The following is a 15881-nucleotide window of genomic DNA, read 5'->3' as shown; positions in this document are numbered from 1 at the left end:
ACCAGACAGAGATGCTGCAAAAAAGTAAAGTACAGACCAATATCCCTGATTAACACAAATGCAGATATTCTCAACAAAATTCTGGCAAATAAGATCCAATGCCTCATCTAGAAAGTTATATGACATGACCAAATAGGGTTCATTCCAGGAATGCAAGGATGGTTTAACATACATAAATGAGTCAACATAATACACCATATCTACAAAAAGAAAAATTAAAAAATATGGTTATATTACTAGATGCAGAGAAAGCATTTGATAAGTTCCAACACCCATTCATGATAAAAACTCTCAACAAAACGGGAATGGAAGGACTTTTCTCAACATAGTCAAGGTCATCTACCACAAGTCAATGACAAATATTATTCTCAATGGAGATAAACAACAATCCTTTCTTCTAAAATCTGGTACAAGACAAGGCTGCCTTCTCTCACCACTCCTATTCAACATAGTGCTGAAAGTTCTTGCCATAGTAATTAGTCAAGAAAAAGATATCTGGGGCCAGAGAGATAGCATAGAGGTAAGGTGTTTGAATCCCGGCATCCCATATGGTCCCCTGTGCCTGTCAGGGCGATTTCTGAGCATAGAGCCAGGAGTAACCCCTGAGAGCTGCCAGGTGTGACCCAAAAACAAAAATAAAAACAAACGAAAAACAAACAAAATAAATATATCAAGGGCATCCAGATAGGAAAGGAAGAAGCCAACTCTCACTTTTTGCAGATGATGTGCTACTACATTTAGAAAACCCTAAAGACTCTACCAGAAAGCTTCTAGAAACTATAAATTCATATAGCAAAGTGGCAGGCTACAAAATTAACACACAAAAATCAATGACCTTTATTTATTTATTTTGGTTTTTGGGTCACACCCGGCAGTGCTCAGGGGTTACTCCTGGCTGTCTGCACAGAAATAGCTCCTGGCAGGCACGGGGGACCATATAGGATACCGGGATTCAAACCAACCACCTTTGGTCCTGGATCGGATACTTGCAAGGCAGATGGCGCTGTGCTATCTCTCTGGGCCCCAATGACCTTCATATACACCAATAATGATAGAGGTGAAGGACCTATACAAAGAAATCTACAAAACACTCCTTAAAGAAATAAAAAGAGGACACAAGGAAATGGAGATAAGCACCCTACTTATGGATTAGGATGATTAACATAATTAAAATAGTAATACTCTCCAAAGCATTGTACAAATTTAATGCAATTTCTCTAAGGATACCCATGACATTCTCAAAGAAGTGGATCAAACACTCCTGAAATTAATTTGGAACAATAAGCACCAACGACTAGCCAGAGAAACCCTTAGGAAAAAGAAGATGGGAGGCATTACTTTCCCAACTTTAAATTGTATTATAAAGCAATAATCATTAAAACAGCATGGTATTGAAATAAAGATGGACCCTCAGATCAATGGAATAGAATTGACCATTCAGAGAATTTTCCTCAGACATACACAATCAATTAATCTTTGATAAAGTGATAAGAAATGCAAAATAATACAAGGAAAGCCTCTTCAACAGGTGGTCTTGGGACAACTGGTCAGCCACATGCAAAAAAGTGAGCTTGTACCTCCATTTAACACTATGCACAAAGGCCAATTCCAATTGGGGGACAAAAAAAAGGTCAATTTCAAATGAACTAAAGACCTTGATATTCGACCCAGATCTATAAGGTATATAGAACAACACATAGGTAAAACATATAGGACTATATTCACCTGAGAAGCTTCTGCACCTCAAAGGAAATTGTGACTAGGATACAAAAGCCACCCACAGAATGGGAGAAATTTATTCACTCAATACCCACCAGATAAAGGGTAATATCTAAGATATACAAGGTAGTGACAAATCATTTTTTTTGGGGGGGGACACACCTGGCATTGCTCAGGGGTTACTCCTGGCTGTCTGCTCAGAAATAGCTCCTGGCAGGCATGGGGGACCATATGGGACACCGGGATTCGAACCAACCACCTTTGGTCCTGAATCGGCTGCTTGCAAGGCAAACGCCACTGTGCTATCTCTCCAGGCCCAACAGATCTTAACAAGAGAAAAACATCTAACACATTAAAAAAGTGGGGAGAAGAAATGAACAGACACTACCTCAAAGAAGAACTACAAATTTCCAAAAGGTATATGAAAAAATGCTCCGCATTACTTCATCCTGGAGATGCACATAAAAACAACAATGAGGTACTCTCTCATGCCACAGAGACTGGCACATCACAAAAAAACAACAACAATCATTGCTGACAGGGATGTGGAGAGAAAAGAACTCTCATTTATTTCTGATAGGAATACTGTCTAGTCCAGTTTTTATGGAAAACAATATGGAGATTGCTCAAAAAAAACCCCTGGAAATTGCACTACTATATGATCCAGCTATACAACTCCTAGGGATATACCTTAGGAACACACACACACACACACACACACACACAATGCCTTTCTCACATCTATATTCATTGCAGCACAATTTACAATATCCAGAATCTGGAACAAGCCTAATGCTCTTCAATAGATGAATGGCTAAAGAAACTATGGTACATATACACAATGGAATACTATGCAGCTGTCAGGCAAAATGAAGTTATGAAATTTTTGTATACATGGATGGCCATGGAAAATATTATGCTGAGTGAAATATGTCAGAGGAAGAGAGGTAGACACAGAATAAACTCACTCATTCATGAATAGTAAGAAAAATATAAAAGACAGTATTTTAATAACACCCAGAGAAAATTGAAATGAGGCTGGAAGGACCAATCCTTGATATGAAGCTTACTACAAAGAGTGGTAAGTGTATTTAGAGAAATAATCACACTAACAATTATAATGGCAATAGTAGTGAATGAGAAAAATAGAATGCCTGTCTCGAATACAGGCAGGGGATGGGGGAAGAGGAAGATGGGAGGCATTGGTGGTGAGAATATTGCACTGGTGAAGGGGTGTGTGTTATATTTATGACTGAAACCCAACTAGAAACATGTTTATAATCATGGTGCTTTATAAAGATATTCTTTTTTAAAAAAGCAAAAAAATCTTTATCTATCTTAGAGAATTAAATAAATTGATTTTTCCTGTTTAACTGCCTCTTTTACATAAACCTGCTCTTTTAGGGTTTACTTTGCTCAAATTCTTCCCTACAAAAGAATAAGCTGGTTAAACTGTATCTTGGAAAAGTTCTGTGTTAATAACATTATTACTGAGATGCCAGCACACCCATCTGCCTGTCTTCTGTGCTGTGCTCCATTTTCGGCTGATTTCATCCTGTGTGTGGCTTATCTGTGGACGGCTTGCCTTCCCTGGAGCCTTCCCTGGAGGTGAGTTTACAAGCCCAGAAAGGGGAAGCCGCTGAACTCTGCTGGAACTCAGATGCCAGCACCCTTATTTGCCTGTCTTCTGTGCTGTGCTCCATTTTCGGCCTGATTTCATCCTGTGTGTGGCTCATCTGTGGACAGCTCGCCTTCCCTGGAGCCTTCCCTGGAGGTGAGTTTACAAGCCCAGAAAGGGTGGAGCCAGAGGAGCACGGTCGCTCCGGGAAGCGGTCGCTCCGCTTCCCGGTCGTGCACATCATTTAGCCAATGAATACAACCACAACACATAGAAAAACCCACAATATAAGTGTGACAATGCGGAAACAACGCAGGCCAGCGCCAGACATAGAGAATGACAATGGCAACTCTGATGACTTGAACATGACCCACCAACTAGTCAGTTTCTCAGATAAGGAGTTTAGAGTCGCAATATGGAAGATGTTCAAAGAACTCAAAGAAAGTATAGAAGAGAACACTAATAAGAATCAAGAGAATATGAAGATAGAAATCAGAAAACTCCAAACTGAAATTTCAGGTCAAAAAACAGGTCTGAAAAACTCAGTAGATGAATTAAAGAAAAACATGGTTGAGCTTTCCCACGGGTTAACAGCAGCTGAGGATAGAATTAGTACACTGGAAGATGAGATGAATAACAATTCCATACAGCAGAAGAAATTGGAAAAAAGCCTTAAAGCAAATGATCAAACAATGGAAAAATTACTTAAAGAATGGGAACAGATGAAAATAGAAGTCTATGATAAGCTCAACAGAAACAACTTAAGAATCATTGGATGGGGCCGGCGAGGTGGCGCTAGAGGTAAGGTGTTTGCCTTGCAAGTGCTAGCCAAGGAAAGGACCACGGTTCGATCCCCCGGCGTCCCATATGGTCACCCTCAAGCCAGGGGCAATTTCTGAGCATATAGCCAGGAATAACCCCTGAGCATCAAAAGAGTGTGGCCTGAAAAACCAAAAAAAAAAAAAAAAAAAAAAAGAATCATTGGAGTCCCAGAGACCCAGGAAGAAAATCTCCAGGAAGAATCAACGGTCAAGAACATCATTAAAGAGAAACTACTAGAGCTAATGAATGCATGCAATTAAATCCTGCATGCCCGAAGAGTACTAACTAAAAGAGATCCCAGAAAAAACACCCCAAGACACATCCTAGTCACAATGACGAATCCCACAGATAGAGACAGAATTCTGAAAGCAGCAAGATCGAAAAGAGAAATTACATTCAAAGAAACATCCTTGAGATTTACTGCAGACCTGTCACCGGAAACACTCAAGGCCAGAAGGCAGTGGTGGGACATAGTGACAAAACTCAATGAAATAAATGCTTCGCCTAGAATACTGCACCCAGCAAAACTCACTTTCAGGTTTGAAGGAACAATACATGGTTTCACAGACAAACAACAGCTCAGAAATTTTAAAGACTCAAAACCATTCTTAAAAGAAAAACTGAATGGCCTACTTTAAGACAAGACTGACCAACAGACACACCAAACTTTGATATAAAGATGGCACTAACTCCCAGGACAATTCTTTCTCTCAATGTCAATGGACTAAATGCACCAGTTAAGAGACACAGAGTGGCTAAATGGATCAAAAAACTCAATCCAACCTTCTGCTGCCTACAAGAAACACACCTGAATAGTCAGAACAAACATAGACTCAAAATAAAAGGCTGGAGGAAAATCATCCAAGCAAAAAACACCCATAAAAAAGCTGGAGTGGCCATACTAATATCAGATGATGCAAACTTTATACTTAGGAAAGTTGTAAGGGACAAAGATGGACATTTTGTATTAATCAAGGAATACGTACAGCAGAAAGAAATCACTCTCCTAAACATATATGCACCGAATGAGGGGCCAGCAAAATATTTAATAAAATTGTTCACAAATTTGAAAAATAATATCAATAACAACACAATAATTGTGGGAGACCTCAACACGGCAGTGTCAACACTGGACAGGTCAACCAGATTGAAACCCAACAAGAATATACTAGACCTGAAAAGAGAAATGGAAGAAAGAGGCCTAGTAGATATATACAGGACACTCCACCCCCAGAAGCCTGGATACACATTCTTCTCTAATGTACATGGGACATTCTCCAGGATAGACTACATGCTAGCACATAAAATATACCTCCATAATATCAAGAGGATAGAAGTTTTGCAGGCTGCCTTCGCTGACCACAAGGCCCTGAAATTATATGTGAACTTTAAAGGGATACAGAAGAAAAACTTGAATACCTGGAAGTTAAACAGCCTAATACTGAATAGCCAGTGGGTCGGAGATGAAATCAAAGAGGAAATCAAAACCTTCCTAGAAACAAATGACAATGGAGATACAAACTATCAGAACCTATGGGACACAGCAAAAGCAGTACTGAGAGGAAAATTTATAGTTTTGCAAGTACACATCAGGAAAGAAGAAGGGGCATACCTGAATAGCTTAATGACGCAGCTCATAGAATTAGAAAGTACTCAACAAAAGGACCCAAAAATAGGGAGACAGAAGAAATAACAAAGAGATAGAGAGAGAGAAATTTGATAACTAGTATTAGGAATGAAAAAGGAGAGATCACTACTGATATGATAGAGATTCAAAGGGTAATCAGAAACTACTTTGAGAAACTCTATGCCACTAAAAATGAAAAACTGGAAGAAATGGATAAATTTTTGGACTCTTATAATCTTCCACGGTTGAATGAAGAGGATGTAGCATATCTAAACATACCCATCACAATTGAGGAAATTAAGACAGTAATAAAATGTCTGCCCAAAAACAAAAGTCCAGGCCCAGATAGATTTACTAATGAATTCTTTCAAACCTTTCAAGGGGAACTTCTACCAATCCTGGCAAGACTCTTTCATGAAATCGAAAAAACAGGAACACTTCCAAATAGCTTTTATGAAGCCAACATCACCTTGATAACTAAACCAGACAGAGATGCTACGAAAAAAGGAAATTACAGACCAATATCGCTGATGAATACAGATACAAAGATCTTCAACAAAATTCTGGCAAATAGGATTCAATGCCTCATTAAGAAGATCATCCACTATGATCAAGTAGGTTTCATCCCAGGAATGCAAGGATGGTTTAACATCCGTAAATCTATCAACATAATACACAACATCAACAAGAAGAAAAATAGCAATCACATGATCATATCAATAGATGCAGAGAAAGCATTTGATAAGGTCCAACACCCATTCTTGATCAAAACTCTCAGCAAGATGGGAATGGAAGGAACCTTTCTCAATATAGTTAAGGCCATCTACCACAAGCCAGTGGCAAATATTATCCTCAATGGAGAAAAACTAAAAGCCTTCCCTCTAAATTCTGGCACAAGACAAGGCTGTCCTCTCTCACCACTGCTATTCAACATAGCACTGGAAGTACTCACTATAACGATTAGGCAAGAAAAAGATATCAAGGGAACCAGATAGGAAAGGAAGAGGTCAAGCTCTCACTGTTTGCAGATGACATGATACTCTACTTAGAAAACCCTAAAGACTCTACCAAAAAGCTTCTAGAAACAATAGACTCATATAGCAAGGTGGCAGGCTACAAAATTAACACACAAAAATCAATGGCCTTTCTATACACCAATAGTAATAAGGAAGAAATGGACATTAAGAAAACAGCCCCATTCACAATAGTACCACACAAACTCAAATATCTTGGAATCAACTTGACTAAAAATGTGAAGGACCTATACAAAGAAAACTATAAAACTCTCCTCCAAGAAATAAGAGAGGACACGCGGAAATGGAAGCACATACCCTGCTCATGGATTGGCAGGATTAACATCATTAAAATGGCAATACTCCCCAAAGCATTGTACATATTTAATGTGATTCCTCTAAAGATACCCATGACATTCTTCAAAGAAGTGGATCAGGCACTTTTGAAATTCATATGGAACAATAAACACCCTAGAATAGCTAAAGCAATCTTTGGGAAAAAGAATATGGGAGGAATTTTCCCAACTTTAAACTGTACAAAGCAATAGTTATCAAAACAGCCTGATATTGGAATAAAGACAGACCCTCAGATCAGTGGAATAGGCTTGAATACTCAGAGAATGTTCCCCAGACATACAATCACCTAATTTTTGATAAAGGAGCAAGAAATCCTAAATGGAGCAAAGAAAGCCTCTTCAACAAGTGGTGTTGGCACAACTGGCTAGCCACTTGCAAAAACTTGAACTTAGACCCCCAGCTAACATCATGTACGAAGGTTAAATCCAAATGGATGAAAGACCTTGATATCAGACCCGAAACCATAAGATATATAGAACAACACGTACGTAAAACACTCCAGGACATTGAGACTAAAGGCATTTTAAGGAGAAAACTGCACTCTGCAAACACAATCATGTATGTAATATAGTTGTTTAAATAAAAAAAATTAAAAAAAAATAAAATTTCAAAAGCATATAAAAAATAACAATACTGCTCAGACCGGATTCCTTACTCTAAACACAAAAGTAGTCATGTCCCATTCCCACCACCAGAGGGAGGTATATATTCACGCAATAATATCAGCGATTTTATTTTATTTATATGGGACCCAAGTTCACGCCTGGCAATATTTCCCTGCGATATGAACTTGAGAGTTTGGTGTCAAATCCAGAATTGAAGTGAAACTCTTGGTCTGGAGTTACTGTGGCTAGCAAAGTTACACCCAGGGCTGTTTCGTGAATCAAGAGGTACCAGTGATCAAATTCAGTGCATTGCACAAGCTTAAACTTTCTTCCTCGTTTTATCAGCACTTTTTAGCATTACTGTTTCTTTCAATTATATTATAGTCCTGGGATATTTCTTATATTTCTTTAAAATAGAAAGCAATTTTTTATTTAAAAATTTTAATTGCAATTGTATTTCCAAATCCATTAAGACATACTGTGACCTCCCAGTTCCCCTTCCAGATTCCCTTTGACTTGAGTTCAGAAAAGATTCCCTATTCTATGTGTGCCCTTCTGTGTGACCCTAGCAGCAATATACAGGGGCCAGAGCTTAGGCAGAAACTCTTCATCAATGCTCATCATTTTAATCTCTCAGTAACTGGTAGAGTTTTCTTATCAAGCTCCAAGATAGATCCAAATGAAAACACTTTAGATTTTTTAGCAGCAAAGAACTTAGGGACAGGGAAAACAGGATATATATATATATATATGTTATATATATATATTATATATATATATATATATTGCTTTTTGCTTTACAAAAAAAGATTAGACACCTGGAATTTTGACCCTACTATGAAAAGGCTGTAATGTATACAGAAGCGCATTTTCAATTCGTAGTTTTTATATCCTTCAGAAAAATACTAAGGAGTGATTATGTTCAATCATATATTTCCATTTTATTTAAGGGGAAGGTTGGTCCACATCTAGTAATGTTTGTGGCCTGGAGGGCAGGGGGGTCATGGCATTCCTGGTTCTGTGCTCAGGAATGATCCCTAAAATAAAATAGAACTGAAAATCCAAAGTCAAATTCTTAGGTATAAAACCCATAGATGAGGGAGACTATTCTGCATCTATCTCTCTCCCTCTGGCTTATTTCACTCAGCATAATAGATTCCAAGTATATCTATCTATGAATAGGAAAATTTCATGACTTCATTTCTCCTGATGGTGCATAGTATTTCATTTTGTATATCTACCACAGTTTCTTTAGCCATTCATCTGTTGAAGGACATCTTGGTTGTTTCCAGAGTCTGGCTATTATAAATAGTGCTGCAATCAATATAGGTGATATAGGTGTGAGGAAGGGATTTTTGAATTGAATTTTTGAGCTCCATCCATGTTGTTTTTCATAAGGGCTATACTAGAGGACATTACCACCAGCAGTGAATGAGAGTTCCTTTCTCTCTATATTCCCCACTAGCACTGATTGTTCTTGTTCTTTGTGGTGTGTGCTAATCTCTGTGGTGTGAGATGGTACCTCATTGTTGTTTTGATTTGCATCTCCCTTATGATTAGTGATGTGGAGCATTTTTTCATGTGCCTTTTGACCATTTGTATTTTTTCTTTGAGAAATTGTCTGTTCATTTCTTCTCTCCATTTTTGATGGGGTTACATTTTTTTCTTGTTAAGTTCTGTGAGTAACCTGTATATTAGCCCTTTATCTGATGGGTATTGGGTGAATAACTTCTCCCATTCTGTGGGTGGCTTTTGAATCCTAGGCATTATTTCCTTTGAGGTATAGAAGCTTCTCAGCTTAATGTAGTCCCATTTGTGTATCTCTGCTTCTACTTGTTTGGAGAGTGCTGTTTCTTTCTTGAAGATGCCTTTAGTTTCAATGTCATGGAGTATTTTACCTATGTGCTGTTATATATACCTTATGGTTTAGGGTCTGATATCAAGGTCTTTAATTCATTTGCATTTGATCTTTCTGCAGGGTGTTATATGGAGATCTGAGTTTTTTTTTTTTTTTTTGCAAGTGGCTGACCACTAGTCCAAACACCAGTTGTTGAAGATGTTTCCCTTGCTCCATTTTGCATTTATTGCCCCTTTATCAAAGATGAATTGATTGTATATCTGGGGAACATTCTCTGAATACTCTAGTCTATTCCACTGTTCTGAAGGTCTGTATTTATTCCAATACCATGCTGTTTTAAAGACTATAGCTTTGTAATACAGTTTAAAGTTGATGAAAGTGATGCCTTCCAGATTCCTTTCCCCAAGGGTTGTTATAGCTATTCATAGGTGCTTATTATTCTAGATAAATTTTAGGAATGCTTGATCCACTTCTTTAAAGATTGTCATGTGTATTCTTTGAGAGATTGCATTAAATCTGTACAATGCTTTGGGGATTATTGCCATTTTAATGATGTTAATCCTGCCAATTCATGAGTAGGGTATGTGTCTCAATTTTCATGTGTCTTATTTCTTGGCTTGCTTTGTGATCATACATACCCCTTGGAGGTGTTATGGTTCTAGGAGCATTTGGCTTCTTCTCAGCAGGCTTACTAACTGAAATGAGCACATGAGCATTTCATCCACACTCATCATAGCACCAGCATTGTCAAACTCTCCACAATAATTGGGTGCAGAAAACAGAGTGCCCCACTGTCTCTTCCCAAAAAAATCATATCCTTCTTCAGCCACCTGATGAGCTCTACATATAAGATCCAAATCATGCTTATGGAGAAATTTTGCTACCACTTCTGTACCAAATGCTCACATGCCTCTCTTGTTTCATCTCAGCCTAAGACATCTTTTTGGGGTCAGATCACAAAAGATCACAAAGAAGACCTTGATATGATAAACCAGTTGATCTCATGATTCACCTTATCTGCTCCATAGATTGAAGATCTGGTGATAAACCTCCATGACAGAAAAATATTTTCTCATCCACGATGGCTGCTATTGGTAAACAGTTAAACCAGTCTGTGAAAGTTTTCCAGAATTTAATGTTGTATCTTCTTTTACATTCATCATATAATCCATAAATACTATTGATGCTGGCACATTTATGATTTCCTCTGAGAAGGAAGAAATTCTCAGGGTAATTGATTTTTTAAGCCAGTAAGAGGTAGATAGTCTTCAGAGACTGCTTCTCCAGGTCCTCGTAGACCCTAAGAAACAGGTAGTTGCCCTCTGGAGGGAGACCACCATACGCAAAAGTCAAAGCAGATCATAGTATTGCCCATGGATATTACTAAATATCTTGAGTTGCACTTCAAGCTCTAGCAGGATGGACTGGCTGAGGAAGACCTCTCGGAACTTCATTTGATTTCACTCGCCTGAAGATGGACATTCTTACCAGGCTTGGCCCCTCTCACTTCCAGCAGCTGTAAAGCATTGCATGCAGACAACCCGAGATGGACCCAGGCCAATTCCTAGTATCCCAGATGGTTCCTCGAGCCCACCAGGAGCGATTTCTTAGAGCAGAACTAGGAATAAACCCTGAGTGCCTCTGGGTGTGGCCCTAAAACATATACATATATATATATATATATATATATATATATATATGTGTGTGTGTGTGTGTGTGTGTGTGTGTGTGTGTGTGTGTGTGTGTGTGTGTGTGTGTGTGTGTGAAGCTTGTGGTATTCATGACATTCTGGCAAGCAGTGGTGATTGTGCTATTAGTAAAATTTGGTATGATCCCAAAACTCCACCTGGGAATGGCAAACAGCAGAGTCAGTGGCCACCGGACTGCAAAACTTAGTCATCTGTATGGAGATGTTTGTTGCTGTCATAGCTTACCATTATACCATCTCCTATACTCCACATATGGAAGAGAAAGAAAAAGGAACATTTTGGTCTTTTTTTTTTTTAGAGATTTGAGATGTATCAGATATTAAAAAAGATATAACCAAACAGGCCAAGGAGTTTAAGAAGTGAATATATGGAAACACAAAAAGTATAAAAACAGAAAAGGATGAATGTTGGGCCAGAGCCATAGCACATTCCCCCTTTTATTCTTGTGAACATCAATCGCTTATATCTCATTATTTTCCATTAGTATAATAGGATTATAATATGGGCATATATACATCATTGTTACAGATGAGCTTTACTAAACAACAAACTTGATAATACAATTAAAATACAGCTTCAATTAAAAACCAAAACAAAAGAAATAAGGATCTTTCTTTTTGTTTTGTTTTGTTTTGTTTTGGGGCCACACCCAGTAACGCTCAGGGGTTACTTCTGGTTATGCACTCAGAAATCTCTCCTGGCTTGGGGTGCCATATGGGACGCCGGGGATCAAACCCAGGTCTGTCCTGGGTTAGCCACATGCAAGGCAAACACCTACTGCTGTGCTGTCGCTCTGGCCCCAGAAATAAGGAGCTTTCTAATCCAGTCACCATAAGTTACAATTAGAGTATCTGAGAAATGAGGCTACCAATAAGGTATTTTTTATTCAGTCCCAATCTCCAGGGGCAGTGGCCACCATTTCTGTGTTGCTAGTAGCAAGGCTAATGTAACAGCCAAGGTCAGTGGCAGCTCACTGCAAAAATGAAAAATGGTTCACTGCAAAGATGGAAAGTTCAATTAGTGTTTGAATTAGATAATACTTATCTATTTGGGTTGAATTAGATAATATTCCCACCATCACTGGATTCCTACCATGCTCCCCATACTGTTTAGCATATTGGTTGAACTAGATAATATTCTCACCAGAACTTCCTTTTTCATCACCTCCCTACCAACTTAGATTTTTCCAAACTCTAAGTTGTGGTCCATGATGATATCCTCAACCTTCTGCACTACAGCATAGATATCTCCCAGAATGTGATGAGGATAGCTCTGGTAACAGGGAATGCTCAGGAGTAGCTTTTTTAATCCTAGAGTGGTGAATACACTGGTTTCCTTTATTTTTATTTATTTTTTATTTTGATCATTCTATTTATTTTTATTTTTATTAATGCTATTTAATCACCATAAAATTACAAAGTTATAAATGCTTGAATCAAGCATATTTAATGTTTCTGCACCAATATATTCATCAATGTCAACTTCCCTCCACCACAGCCTATCCTTACCCCCATTAGCCTCCTACTTACTAGTCTACTTCTAGGAGAGAAACATATATATATATATATATAATATAGTAAAACTATATATACATATGTACATATATGTGAACATATATGTGCAAAACCTGTGGTTTACAGTTCTATTGCTGGTAGGGTTTTACATATAGTACCTTACCACCTTTCTGCACCAGTTTCTCAACTGTGGTATGAAGTGTTCATCCTACTAGGACATACTTATTAAGCAAGGCTATAATGTACACAAAAAGAAAATTACTAACAAAATAAAGAAAATGTCATGACTTCATCTCTCCTGACGGCTGCATAATATTCCATTGTGTAGATGTACACAATATGTACATGTGTGCCAATTTCTGTGGCATGAGATGGTACCTAATAGTTGTTTTGATTTGCATCTCCCTGATGATTAGTGATGTGGAGCATTTTTTATGTGCCTTTTAGCCATTTGTATTTCTTTTTTTTTTTATTCCAATACTATGCTGTTATCAAAGACAGCATGGTATTGGAATAAAGACAGACCCTCAGATCAGTGGAACAGGCTTAAGTACTCAGAGAATGTTTCCCAGATGTACCGTCACCTAATTTTTGATAAAGGTGCAAAAAATCCTAAATGGAACAGGGAAGGCTTCTACAATAAGTGGTGTTGGCACAACTGGCTAGACGCTTGTAAAAAAGAGAACTTAGACCTCCAGTTAACATCATGTACAAAGGTAAAACCCAAATGGATTAAAGACCTAGATATCAGACCTGAAACCATAAAGTATATAGAACAACATGTAGGCCAAACATTCCATGACATTGAGACTAAAGGTATCATTAAAGAGAAAACAGTACTCTCCAAACAAGTGAAAGCAGAAATAAATAGATGGGACTATATTAAGCTGAGAAGATTCTGCACCTCAAAGGAAATAGTGCTCAGAATACAAGAGCCACCACTGTGTGGGAGAAACTATTCACCCAATACCCATCAGATAAGGGGTTAATATCCAAAATAAACAAGGCACTGTAAGAACTTTACAAGAAAAAAACATCTAACCCCATCAAAAAAATGGGGAGAAGAAATGATCAGACACTTTGACAAAAAAGAAACACACCAAATTAGATGCCAGTGTCATGTCAGCTCCTTGGCCCAGTCAAACAGATCCTTAAAGACCTGGAGCACACAGCTGTACAACACCTTCATATTTTTCAATACTGGCATTCTAGTAGAAATGCACAAAATTAGATGTGAAATTATCACAGAAGCCAGCCTAACTTAGACAAGTCAACCACAGAATGCACAACTAGTAACAAACCAGCTTAGTAAACTTTTAGATAATGACTTAATAACCCATTGCAAGGTAAATGTTGATAAATTTTCTTTTAATGAAGGTCTTTCTTCTCAATAACTCCAGTGTGTAGCGGAAGTCATTTAATGTTCAGCAATAAATGAAGTAACAGAATAGTAGGCTAGCAACAAGAGCAACCTCTGCCTATGCCTTAATGACCTCATTGGAGATACAATAGTTTTCACAAATTTACTTATCGCTGTACTTCGTTTTATTTTTTCTCTTCTTTTCCTTTATTTACTTTAAAAAAGAATTTTGCTCTCACTTATCTGGAAACAAGTGTATTAATAACTATATGATAAGTGCTCTTTAAATCAAATAAAGTAATAGAAAAGAAGTCAAACACAAGACGCCCCAAATTGCATGGTTCTATGAATACGAGCTGCCTTGAATAGATCATTACAAAGAAACAGAAAGCATTTTTCGTTTCCAGGGATTAAAGGAGGGAAGGGAGTGATAAATTGTCAGGGAATCCCCTTTTGGGGAAATGAAAATGTTTTGGAGGAATGAGACTGGTGATGTTGTGTCTAATGAATGTCTTAAACACTACAAGTAGACATTATCATTATTTTATTCATCAAAAATATCTTTGACCACATTTCCGGACTGTACTGTGCTGGAGGGATCACTCTGGAAACCTTTTGGGGACTGAAATTTCTTTCTTTCTTCTTTCTTTCTTTCTTTCTTTCTTTCTTTCTTTCTTTCTTTCTTTCTTTCTTTCTTTCTTTCTTTCTTTCTTTCTTTCTTTCTTTCTTTCTTTCTTTCTTTCTTTCTTTCTTTCTTTCTTCCTTCCTTCCTTCCTTCCTTCCTTCCTTCCTTCTTTCTTTCTTTCTTTCTTCCTTCCTTCCTTCCTCCTTCCTCCCTCCCTCCCTCCCTCCCTCCTCCTTCCTTCCTTCCTTCCTTCCTTCCTTCCTTCCTTCCTTCCTTCCTTCCTTCCTTCCTTCCTTCCTTCCTTCCTTTTTCTTTTTTTTGGGCCACACCCATTTGATGCTCAGGGGTTACTCCAGGCTAAGCGCTCAGAAATCGCCCCTGGCTTGGGAGGGACCATATGGGACGCGGGGGGGGGGGGGGGGGGATCGAACCGCTGTCCTTGGCTAGCGCTTGCAAGACAGACACCTTACCTCTAGCGCCACCTCACCGGCCCCAGGGACTGAAATTTCATTGCAAGGTTTCCTGCTTGCCAAACACACACTCTCTCAGTCCATTGACCCTGAATTGCACACTTATATTTCCCTGTTATGTTCCTTTCATGTCAAGGCTTACTTTACTAGAAGTGAATGATAGAAAAGAATTAACTGGGTAGCTAGTGTACTCAATGTCCAATTAAATCCTGGTCACAATCATTTGACAGACAAACTTGGGACTGAGTAGCAAGTAGTTTCTTAGAGATGCTGGAACATCATCACCTTCAGTTAGGCTGGAAGTGTCCTAAAGGCGAGTGGAGAGTAGCAGAGAGGAGGTGAGGGGCCAGAGTGAAGGGGCGGGGCAAGGAGCTGGGGGTGGGTCCTGGAGCAAAGGGGCGGGGCAAGGAGCTGGGGGCGTGTCCTGGAGCCGAAGGGCGGGACAAGGAGCCGTGGTACGGGGCGGGGCCTAGAGTTGCGGGGCGGGGCGGGTGGGCGGAGCCTCGCTGGTTGCCCAGAGAACCCGGGACAACAAAAGGCGCGGGCAGCCGAGGCGGCTTCCCGGTGGAGATTCGCCGCCGGGT

The 15881-nt window shown here is 38.8% G+C and overlaps 1 pseudogene; it reads right to left on the bottom strand.

The window, feature by feature from the left end:
* The window catches only part of LOC126004361 (serine/threonine-protein phosphatase PP1-gamma catalytic subunit B-like), a 61787-nt pseudogene extending 48945 nt beyond the window's left edge, over positions 1 to 12842 (bottom strand).
* Positions 12843 to 15881: the final 3039 nt, after the last annotated feature.

This window comes from Suncus etruscus, chromosome 3 (genome assembly GCF_024139225.1).
Source record: "Suncus etruscus isolate mSunEtr1 chromosome 3, mSunEtr1.pri.cur, whole genome shotgun sequence".
NCBI lineage: Eukaryota > Metazoa > Chordata > Mammalia > Eulipotyphla > Soricidae > Suncus > Suncus etruscus.
The sequence above is the reverse complement of the archived record's forward strand: the minus strand, read 5'-3'. Positions and strand labels throughout refer to the sequence as shown.